The 12,160-nt window shown below is 37.0% G+C and overlaps 1 long non-coding RNA gene across 1 annotated transcript in view; it reads left to right on the top strand.

The window, feature by feature from the left end:
• The window catches only part of LOC113115227 (uncharacterized), a 16,301-nt gene extending 6,584 nt beyond the window's left edge, over positions 1-9,717 (top strand). The window contains exon 3 of the long non-coding RNA XR_003293843.1: positions 9,142-9,717. This is a non-coding gene — a long non-coding RNA (uncharacterized LOC113115227). The remainder of the gene's footprint in view (positions 1-9,141) is intronic.
• The last annotated feature ends 2,443 nt before the right edge of the window (positions 9,718-12,160 follow it).

Raw genomic sequence — 12,160 nt, 5'->3', positions numbered from 1 at the left:
CTAATAGGCCGATGTTAATCGCAAGTAATTAGTTGTGCTATTAACGCTTAATGTGAGGTCCTTTCAGCTCAAGATATAAACCACCATGCACTTTCTTCCAGAAAATTAACCTGAAACATAAATAGGAAAATGAAAGAAATGGTTAAGAGAAAATGTATTACCTATCAATAATCAATAGTCAACAGTCCACTCTTTATACAGTAGAAGTGATTAAATAATAATAAAAATTATTTATAAATGCATATGTATAGTGACAAAAATTTAACAAACAAATAAATAAAATACATTAAATGTTAAATAAAATGTAAATATTCAAAATGAATGAATGAACAAAAAGCTTGTGTTTGTGTGTATACAGTTAGTGTGTGTGTGTGTGTGTGTGTGTGTGTATAAATTTCACCGATTATAAAGTTTAAAGTTACAAATAATTACAAAAATACATTTAGCTGCTGCTGATGGCTAATAAAAAATGTCTAATAAGATAGAAATAAACAAGCAATAAATAAATGTTAAATAAAATGTAAATATTATTATTTTCTCATTCAATAGATACAAAATATAAATTGTATAAAAATAACATTTATTTTTTAAATAATTTTGTTCATTTAATGGTTCAATAATAAAGTTCAAAGATAACCAATATGTAGCTGTTAATGATGAGATTGTCAGTTAAACAAAATATATAAAATAAAATAAATAAGAACCATCACTTCAAAGACTATTTAGTTTTGATTTTTCTTCAACATATTTATATTTAAATATTGAAGCTTTTTTCTTTTTGTCACAAACAGTAGCTGAAGTTCTCACCGATGGGTAGTAAATCAGTTTTTCATTTATATTTATTTATTTTGCACAACAAACCTTCTGAACGACCTTCCCAGGTCTGCAATTCAGGCAAAAGCCAGCTATAATTCATTCAAAACATCTCTATACAGCACTCTCCCACAAATTTAATTAATAAAAGCAAATGTTATGCATCAGTTGGGGTGATAAATATATTTCTCTCCTCAAGGTCGTTTTGACTTAACAAATAAATTGGTTGTTCATTAAATCACGTAGTTTGTCTTACAGATAAAACCACAAAGAGAGGCTGAAAAGTACTGAAATATTTTAGTTTTTTATAGATTTTTATTCTCTCTCTCTCTCTCTCTCTCTTTCTCTCTCTTTCTCGATACTTTGCTGCTCTTTTGTGATTTAGTGATGGAAATACTGAAAGGCAGACACTTTGTAACCGCAAAAAAAAAAAAAAAAAAAAAAAAAAAAATCATCCAAACCCACCAAAATAAAACCTGCAAAAGTGGAAAATTAATCTTTACACTTAAATATCAGCAGCTTCTACCAAAAAGCAAGAAACCGAAACGACTCTATAAACTTTAATAGATAAGAGACATTTAATACCCACACACAGACCTCTAATACCAAAGTAACGACTGCCAAATAAAATAAGCAGATCTTTGATTTGACCTGTAGCCCAACCAGTTTTTCAGTGTAGGCTAGTCATTAAAACATGTGAGGTTTACCTCCCGGGTGGTTAGTGACTCACTTGTTCATCACCAGCTGCTTTATGGTGTCCAACAGCTAAACCTACAAGGAACAAGATGCTATTATTCTACATGACATTTCGCTACTAATAGTTTTCAGGGCTAGAATTTTGGTTCAGTAAAACAGTCCGACTGGAGCCAGACATGAGGCTAGACAGTTTTATTGCATTCTGGCATTACACAAGCAGCGAGAAATGAAATTGCATTGTCACGGCTTCCAGAGCCTTTATCCCCAATGATGGAATGACATAAATGCACGAGCCCTCCAGGTATCGCTGCCAGTGGTGAATTTAATAACGTGACTGGACGCCCGGACAACATGGGAACTGAGAAGCTGTCAGAAGGCCTTTTGTTACTCAGACACCAGGGGTGCCTCTAGTGAGACACAACTAATTGAAAGCACTATATTACTCTGTGATTTACAGTCAGTGGGGTTACAAATATAACTTTAAGGTCTTGCAGTCTCATAGACTATTGAATCACTTGGTTGTTTGGGGGTGGAAATATACTTTACACAACTAACCGACACAGATGCAAACCTCGGACATACATTACCTTGTTACTTAATGGCGCAAAGGAGCTACATTAAGATATCTGTCTGCCATTAAACTGGATGTGTTATTACTCAAGTTTCTATAAACATATTGATTTTAACTTACTTACTCAGCAAGACTCATCAAACTGTTGTTCAGTCATGACAGAAGTTGAAAGTATGATAGCCCATTTGCGCCACTGAATAAAACATTTAAAAAGTTAATCACAACTTTATGTCTAACAATTGTGAATTCATATAGTTATAAAGTAAGAATTGCATGTGAGAAAAATCATGAAAAAAAAGCAAAAAATCTGAATTGTGAGATATAAACTTAAAACTGGAGGAAAAAGTCTAAATTGTAAGATATAAACTTTTTATCGCCATTGTAAATTTATATTTCACAATTCTGACATTATAATTCACAATTTCCAGTTTACATCATGCAATTTTGTCAATATTTTTATCTTCGCAAGTTTACTCACAACTGCGACTTTAGATTCTGCAATTCTGGTTTATTTTCTCGCAATTGCAAGTTCACAAAAAACTCTCACAAAGTCGTAATTGTGAGGAAACGTAATAACTTTGAGATATAAAGTCGCAATTACTTTTTTAAATGTAATGGTAATGGTAACGCGGTAACGTGCGCTTCTACAAGACAAAACTGACAGTAAGCGAATATTTACACTAGAGCTCCCCTTGTGGGAGTGTAGAGAATACAATGTGTACAATAAGTACATATTTCCCAAAAAAGGCTTTTGTAGCTAAACATGTCTATGTACACACTTGTGGACACATTTTTCTTTTTACACAGGACACATTTTCCCATTCCACTGCACTACTTTAGCAATCTTTTGTTTTTTAAACACTCACTAGACAGAAGTGTCTGACAATTGTGCTTGAGCCTCGCAGCAGTGCATTCTGAAAAACATGTTTTTTGCCCATTTGTCTTGTGTTTTTCAACCACATAAACATGTCCTGTGTGAATGTGAAAGTTGTTTAGTTTCATGCTTTTGTTTATTTATTTATTTTTTTGTTCTCTTTCCACTGATTAGATTTTTCATTTTCATTGTTTACATTGTGAGTTTAATATCATTTTTCAAACAAAGCGCACATTTTAAGATCAAACACAGTGCTGCTTGCATCGGCCATTAGGCAAATTAAAACCTAAGCAGACTATTTTGACAGCAAGATTAAATTGTGTCTGAATTTTGCTATAAATTGTTTAGCCCCTGAATCCTTTGTCAAACAATGCTAGGATGAACAAGACAAAATAATTTTGTATATTTTGTCTTTGAGTCATTTATCGAGGTATGTTGTGTACAGAATTTCAATAACTTTAGTTAATGCACCATCTACGTAAAACATTTGGCAACTAATAACATTACATAAAGAGTATGACATTAGTTTCCCCGCAATGTGGTATTGATTAGAAAACTGCAACAGGGGCCCAGAGGAGAAATTACACTGAAGGAAACATAGCGGGCCAAGGTAAAGAGGTGTTACTTGAATACTTCCTTATAGTAGCCTTTTCGACTTGTAGAGAAATGCTTAGCTCTTTTCTTTTCCTTCTCCTCCACAGTTCATCTTTCTTCCTGTGGAATTTTAGTTGGCACAGGCACATAATAGAGCATTCGGGGGCAATTTAGACTTATTTATTATATGTTTTAATGGCTTTTTGGGTGTAACCATGGATGAAGTCAAGTGTTATTTAACACTGAAGTCTGAATTTGCATTCTTACCATTTTCTCTTCTCATTTGGTTTCTTGGCAATGTGACTGAAAATCTTAGCAATGCGCAGCACAACTCTTCAACGCTTTGACAGGGAGAGTCTATTTTGCTTCCTCTAGCGCAGCAGGCCAAAACAGAGGCTAACATTTGACCATCACAGCATGAATGCAGCACAGCCCGATGTTAAGTCCCTGTAATTAGGGCTTCAAGCTGCTTGACTTTAATGGCTTTTAAAGGCTGGCTGTTCCCCTAACATTCTATCATAAGCAATTTATTAGACTCTGTAACCTCATCCTCCTCCCTGCCATTGTAGAAATGTATTTTGTGGTGGACCGCTTTTAAAAATATAACAAATCCTTTTTAATACTGGGATGCCTTAATCCCTGGTCTCCTCAGCTTTCATTAAAAGAATCAAGAAGGAAGAGCAATTAATCAGACCAAATGACTGTGGCAAGAACGTTTAACTGAACAGCTGCTAAGTTGCTTATAACAGGGCAGATGGGAGGTTGAGGGATTGGACACATATAATGAACTTGACAATGAATGCAATAGTAAAAATTATTTTGTAAAGTATTTATTTGCCGTATAGTCATATTTTGTTGTTCTTTATTTATGCCTAAATTTAAGATGTTTTTAAAAAAATATATATATTTAAAGCAAGAAACGATGAGACGAGAATGAACTTACCAAACAGTCCTATAATAATCAAAACTCCAGGGAACACAGGACAGGCAGAGACACACAGGAACACAACATGGATGTTACGACTAGAACCGACAAACACTAACTGAACTTACAGGGCTGAACTCAGGACCTATGGCCCTCCTTAGGCTTAACGGGGGATCAGGAGTCCTCCCTGGGCTAAACGGGGAATCAGGAGCCCTCCTTGGGCTTAATTGGGGGTCAGGAGCCTCCCTGGGCTACATTAGATTCGATTATATTAGATTCAACTTTATTGTCATTGCACATGTAAGGTACAAGGCAGCGCAATGCAGTTAGCATCTAACCAGAAGTGCAATAAGCAGTAAGTACAGAATATACAAGGTCTGCAATATGTACAATAACTATACAGATAAGTATTATGGACATAGTCGTACAGTCGTAACTCGTACATTTTGTTCACCAGTGACCGCACATTAGCGAGGAAAATGCTAGGTAAAGAGAGCCGGAGCAGTATTAGCTTTAGCTTAGCTCTTAGACCTCTGCGCTTCCCCCGCCTTTGTTTACGATCTCGACACCGCCTGCGAGCACTTCCGCCCAGCCGGGTAGAGTGCGTAGCCTCGGGTGTTCTGGAGATGTCAGGGGTGAGTCGAAGATTGGTGTTAAACTGTTGGTACAGTCCTCACCAATATCCAAAAGCTCCTATCAGGTGTAGGATGTTAAAGCAAAGCTGTTCAGTATGAACAGATCCGAGATGAGCAGGAAAAATACTGCAAAATTGCAAAAACTGGACTGGACGATGTGTACGCACTACCATCTTGGTCTTCTATATGGGGAATCAGGAGCCCTCCTTGGGCCAAACTGGTAATCAGGAGCCCTCCCTATGCTTAACTGGGGTGTCAGGAGCCCTCCCTGGATTCAACTGGGGGTCAGGAGATCTCCCTGGTCAGGGAAGAGCCTGGAGGAGCAGGCACAGCAAGATGCTTTCGAGGAGCTGGCACTGGAGCAAGCTCTGGGGCTGGAGACAACACGGGAGCAAGCTCTGGGGCTGGAGCCAACATGGGAGTGAGCTCTGGGGCTAGGAGGATGGCTGTGAAACGTCTTTCCCTCCTCATTTTCCTCCCTTGGTTATGGGTAAACCAGGCGGCTGGCAGGCTTGTGTAGGCCGCGGCCAATGGGCTTGACATCAGCGCGGCCGGCAGGGCTGACTTGGGAATGGCCAGCGGACTTGACTTGGGAATGACTGGCGGAAGGGTTACAGATCAATATCAGAGGCTCTCCAGACACCGGATGACTGCCTCTTTCCAGTCGAGGTTGGTGGTGTCTAGGAGCTCTGCGTGGTGATGATATGTTATCCGGAACCGCAACAGAATCATTAGGGTTCCCCCCTCGAGGGAGATGGCAAGGGCGAGTCGCATGAACACCCTCACATAACTGACAGGATCAGAGTTTGATTGAGCCACGGCATGCTCAGTCCACCATGTTTAGTCACCATGTTTACTTTTTAAAAAACGGAAACCAAACAAGGGTGGAGGGGGTGCCGCTTACAGTCATGCTTGGTTCTTCTGTCATGGTTGAGCTCTGTGGCAAATGAAGGAACGGAGACGAGGATAAACATAACATTACTACTCTCACCTATGGTCATGAGCTCCCGGATACAGGCGGCTTAAATGAGCTTTCTCCACAGGGTGGCTGGGCGCTCCCTTAGAGATAGGGTGAGGAGCTCTGCCACACAGGAGGAGCTCAGAGTAGAGCCGCTGCTACTCCACATCGAGATTAGCCAGCTGAGGTGGCTCGGGCATCTGTTCCGGATGCCTCCTCGACACCTTCCTGGGAAGTTGTTCCGGGCACGTCCCACCGGGAGGAGGCCCTGGAGAAGACCGAGGACACACTGGAGGGATTATGTCTCAGTTTCCCCCCGTAAGAGCTGGAGGAAGTGTCTAGGGAGAGGGAAGTCTGGGCGTCTCTGCTTAGACTGCTGCCCCCGAGACCCGACCCCCGGTCTTATCACTGAAACTGCATTTTTACAGTAAAACAGCACAGTTGTGAAATACTGTATTATTAAAATTTAAAGTAACTGTTTTCTACTTAAATATGTTTTAAATTGTGATTTATTTTGGCAAAGCTGAATTATTGTAGTCATTACTCTATTAGAATCAAAATTTTTTAAACAGAAATACAGTAAAAACAGCAGTATTGTGAAATATTACTAAAAGTTAAAAGAACAGTTTTCTATTTAAATATAATTTGAAATGTGATTAATGGTTGATGTTTTGACATTCAAGAAACATTATTATTATTATTAATATTCTTTACATTTATAAAACTTGTTGTGCTGCTTAATATTTTTGTGGTTTCTCTGAAAAAAACTTTAAAGAACTACATTTATTTAAACTCTTGTATGTATGTAATGTAACACAAATTCACTATCATTTAAAAAAAATCAATTTAAAGTATCATTGAATAATAATATTTATCAAAATTAAATAAAAATATAATAATAAATAAAATAAATACTCTAAAACCCTAAAACAGTGGTGTACATATTTTTAATATTCAAAGACTGCAGTTCGTCTTTGGACTTGGAGAAAATCTTTCTCCAAGTCTCAATATGGCAGCAACTACAGACGCTTTGGGAAATTAAAAACCAGAAGTTGATAGATGTTTTAATGATAGAGGCAGTGCTGATGAGTGTCCATGTGCACACATACTATAAATATACTCTCATATATTCTAATTATACAGTCCTTAAACCCACACAATGCCCATTCTGAGATGCCGCTGTGCAAAATCCTCCGTCTTTTCTTGTGATTCTTATCTGGTTACTGTCCACCTGTTAGCAGCACAACAGGTGGGATAAACACATCAAAATACCTCAGCGACACAAGGAAACTGTTGAAGTAAGTGCCTCACTAAAGAAACATTACAAAGAGAGGCAGATGGCCACACATGGTATAACAATCAAAAGATTTAGGCTTGAAAAAGAAATCATTAAAGAAGCCAATAGTCCAGAACTACAGGAATTGGGGGTTGTATATTGTTTCAAAGGATTTCAGCTCATGTAGGATTATATCTTCTTTAGCACTGAAAACACTGTGAGGTTGTTTCACTGTCAGTTTTCAGTTAAATTGTTGCCCACCCAAACTGTTCACAGGGCTTACATGCCACGATCCCAATTAGAGCCCAGGTCATGAGAGAAGCTTTAAATCAAACATGTTCTCATTAGCAAAACCACTAACTACTGAACTGTATTTTTAGGTTCTGGTTCTCAGCAAACCCCAAGACTAGTTGAATGGCTGGAGCCAATATGCACAAGACATCTGAGGGTTCTCATGGATTCTGTACCAACTTCTCACATTTTGTCTACCATCTGAAGCCTCCAGTATTCAATGGAGTGATGAAACACAACCCATTCTGTCTTTCTTCTTACTCTCATTGGGGTTCAATGATAACAAACAGTCCTTTGTTGCTTTGAAGTTTCTGTATATAAAATGCCTCATTTAGAAAGCATTTAAGAGTCCACTGGTTCTTTCAAACATTTCTCATTTGAAATTTGAATATGAGTATAAGTCTGTGTTAATGTTTAGGATATATATATATATATATATATATATATATATATATATATATATATATATATATATATATATATATATATATATATATATATATATATATATATATATTATTATTATTATTATTATTGTTTATAAAAAGTTACACAGTTGAGACAGTACTCTTTAAATGATCTGTAAAAACAAATATAATTTTAACAGGAAAAGAATGTAAAAATGAATTAACAAACAGACAGACAGACAGACAGACAGACAGATAGATAGATAGATAGATAGATAGATAGATAGATAGATAGATAGATAGATAGATAGATAGATAGATAGATAGATAGATAGATAGATAGATAGATAGATAGATGTGTATAAGTATATGTATTTATGCATTTATGCAATTATGAATTAATCTTAATTACACATTAATTACACATTCTCACTATTATTGTATGTTAGTTAGTAATTACTGTTACAATATTGTACCACATTGTCATTGAATTTAGTACAAAGCTTATGGTAAACACAGCTGCTAAAAATGTACTGTCGATTCAACAAGCGTCAGAAGTTTCTGAGTATGCTGTTGGCTGCTGTTTCTCTCTGAGTGAAGAAACGCTAAACAACAAACAGTCGTGGGAGTCATTTGGTAAATATTGGAGAGGCCTGTCGTGCTCAATGACTTGTCCTCATTCACAGAGTGCAGCAAGCCAAGTTTCTATGGAGACTGCATTTTTCTGCTGATTTAAGAAGAACTTCTTTAAACCACCCAAATTCCCGTATTTTCATCCAGATTCACTCACATAATCAGATGTGAAGCAATGACCCATAGGGAACACTTGTTCAAGATAGAAGTAGACTGCAACTTTATTTCGTTTTCTGGATGAATTTTCCAAACCAGGCATTTTTTTTTTCCACAGGACCCCACTTTGTGTTTTAACTATCACCCACTGTCTCCCCCTCTGAAGCATTTCATTACTTCCATATCCATGAGCTCAGACAATTTGTGTGTTCTGCTGTGTCAGTTGTGGCCTTTGATGTGAGCTCCCCGATGCTCGGGTTGTGTTCATTAGCCAACAATGGTGTGATCTTGTGCTCATTTTTGTTTTTCTAGGATGAACAAGAATGAGAGTAGCCTGCTCTGCAACCTTTAAATCCAAGCTGCAGTGGGAGTCCCAGTTTCTGAACTGAGAACATGTGAACAACACTTAAGTAGTTACAGGAGAGCACGGTGAACAATACCCTGATAATTATTTAATGCTGTCACTCATCCTTTCAGAGGAGTTACAGTGGGGCCCAAAAGTTTGAGGCCCAATTTCTGGGATGTAGAATCTGAATTCAGAATCTTCTGCATTGTTATGCCTTAAAGGAACTATTACGATTGCTCAATGCACTGCAAATGAAAAAAAAAAAACACCAAAAAAACCCACATGCAAACAGAAAAAACACAAGCAAATTAACTAAACATCTTCAGCAGTTTGACAGCACATGTGCTGCAAATACTCAAAACGCAAAAAAGAAAAGAAAAACACAAACACTGTAAATTTGCACAGACCACACTGGAAATGTTTAAGGAAACCGCAAATTTCTTGTGACAAACTTCTGACATGCTTATCAGTGACCACTTTGAAAGGTGAGATTTTTTTTTAAACATCCTGATCATATGACTCCTTCACTTTTTTGGATATTATTAGCCTAAATAAGCTGATGAAATACACAATTATTAAGACTGTGAACTATTGTGTAAGCTGGTTACTTTTACCTTATATATATATTGCAATATTGCAAATGTAAAATGTAATTAAATCATGGCAATCATTAATAAACCATGCTTTTGCTGCACTAACCATTCACCATGATATCTGTTTATACAAATGTTAATCAATATATGCCAGAAAAACAAAACAAACAAAAATATGTTTACTACACTTTTACGGTAATAAAACCATGGTTATTTTTCATAAGCATTGTTGTATCCCAATTGTGGTCTGTGCTACTTGCAGCTCGTTTCTGTATTTAATTGTGTTGTGAGCATTTGCAGCATGTTTCTGTATTTGATTGTGTTGTGAGCATTTGCAGCATTTTTCTGGATTTGATTGTGTTGTGAGCATTTGCAGAATGTTTCTGGATTTGATTGTGTTGTGAGCATTTGCAGCATGTTTCTGGATTTGATTGTGTTGTGAGCATTTGCAGCATTTTTCTGGATTTGATTGTGTTGTGAGCATGTGCTGTCAAACTGATGATGATGTTTCCTTAATTTGTTGGTGCTTTTTCTATTTGTTTTCTCAAGTTGCAGTGCCTTGAGCTCTCTCAGTTACCTTACTTTATACTGTTTTAAGTTTTTTTACTTAAAAAAAAACTTTAAAACATTACAATAAAATTAAAAACTCATCATCATTATTACTATTATTATTATTTTACTTCTGATAATAAAATTTGTAATAAAAATAAAGTAGAAATACAAAATCGTTTTAGTTTTTTAACTATGACTAGTATCAGAAGTGTGGATTTGGACGAGCGATTTACTTCAGATTTCACGTTTTAGATTTGTTAAGTGTAAAACATCTAGAAGAGGTGATACATATGAAAAATAGCTGAAATTAGAGAAGCAGAGAGAAGGTAACTTGAGGCCACCGGCAGCGAGATATTTATACTCAAACTGGACAAACGTGCTGCTGAAAGCAGTGATGGATGAGATTGGGGCCACTGCGGCGAATCAACACGATAACACAAAAGCTGTCCCGCTGCAGAGAAGACACTAGAGCCACTTGAGTGCTGAAAGCATGACAGAGGGTAGGACATGAGGGGTGACCGAGGGTCTGCCTGCCTCCTGGAGCTTCCCCTAAAACACCCTGGAAGCTGCTGATTAACCACAAGGATGAATTTGATGTCAACTTAAGTTTCAGTTCTATCATTCCAAATAAGGATGAAAGTATCTCCTAAATACTATTGGACAAGGCTACTGGAATAAGACCGAAGCTTGGGGTCAGGGGGTCTCGTCTTTTTTTTTTTTTTCAAGATGGCATTGCTGGATCAATCAACAGCAGGGAGAAATTCTCAAGACCAGATCCAGAGCTGACGTTGTGTGTGGGTTGCGTCTATGTTTTGGTGTGGTTGGTCAATACAGAGAAGAATAGACAGCATGATGCATCAGGGCTGTGCTGATGTGATCGATTACCTCTCATTGCCAAAATCTATTTTCCCTCCCAGTGATGGAGAGGGTGCTGAGTTGGACGTAATGGAGGGTGATGCGTCGGGTCAGTAGCCAATAATCACAGGTGCGAAGCATTCTTCACATGGTGTCTTTGGGGACGAAATTCAGTTTTGAAGTCTAATCAGGTCCCACAAAGTAGAAGTTTTCAATGAAGAAACAGACTTTTCTTTGTTGGTATTCCAAAACACAAATACCCTTTCAGAGGTACATAATATTCTGCTGACACAAATCGATGACAAAAAAATGCATAGTTGGGGTCCGTGAGTGATTGGACCTCACCGCCTCCAACAGCTTTATCTGGTTATTGACAATATTTGAAGATTAAAGGGATGTAGTTTGGCCAATATGGAAATTCTGTCATCGTTTGCTCACTCTTGTACTGCTACAGAGCCGCAAGACATTGTTTTGTCTGCGGAGCACAAAATAAGAGCCCAAACTGCTCTTTTCCATTCTGCGACAAGTATCAAGAAGCTGTCAAGTTTCAGAGAATAACTATTAAGATAACATAAAGGTAGTTTAGTTGTCTATTTTCCAAATCTGCTGAGTCAATATAATAGCCTTGTGCGAGGAACAGTCAGTATTTGCTGTATGTCTTCTGTTGTTTATGGCAAAAATGACTTCAAATAATTTCAAATGCATAAAACAAGATCGGTTTATTCTGCAACACTTCGTGAAATATTATTTACATTGATTGCGTCTTGAATTAAAAGTGTATTATGTTGTTCTGTTTGAACTTAGGGAATACAGAAAAGAAAAACATGACCTTGAATGCTAAAAAAAAAATATAATGCTTTTATGTGCAGCCAAAGTCACTATATATACATATTTCCATTAAAACAAAGGAAGAATGGTAGTATTTAACTTTAAAACTGTAAAAAATATCTATTACTAATTCATAATTGATTCATAAATTAATGCA

The sequence above is a fragment of the Carassius auratus genome, chromosome 15 (genome assembly GCF_003368295.1).
Source record: "Carassius auratus strain Wakin chromosome 15, ASM336829v1, whole genome shotgun sequence".
In the NCBI taxonomy this organism is placed as follows: Eukaryota; Metazoa; Chordata; class Actinopteri; order Cypriniformes; family Cyprinidae; genus Carassius; species Carassius auratus.
Note: the sequence above shows the minus strand (reverse complement) of the source record. Positions and strands in the feature narration are given on the sequence as shown.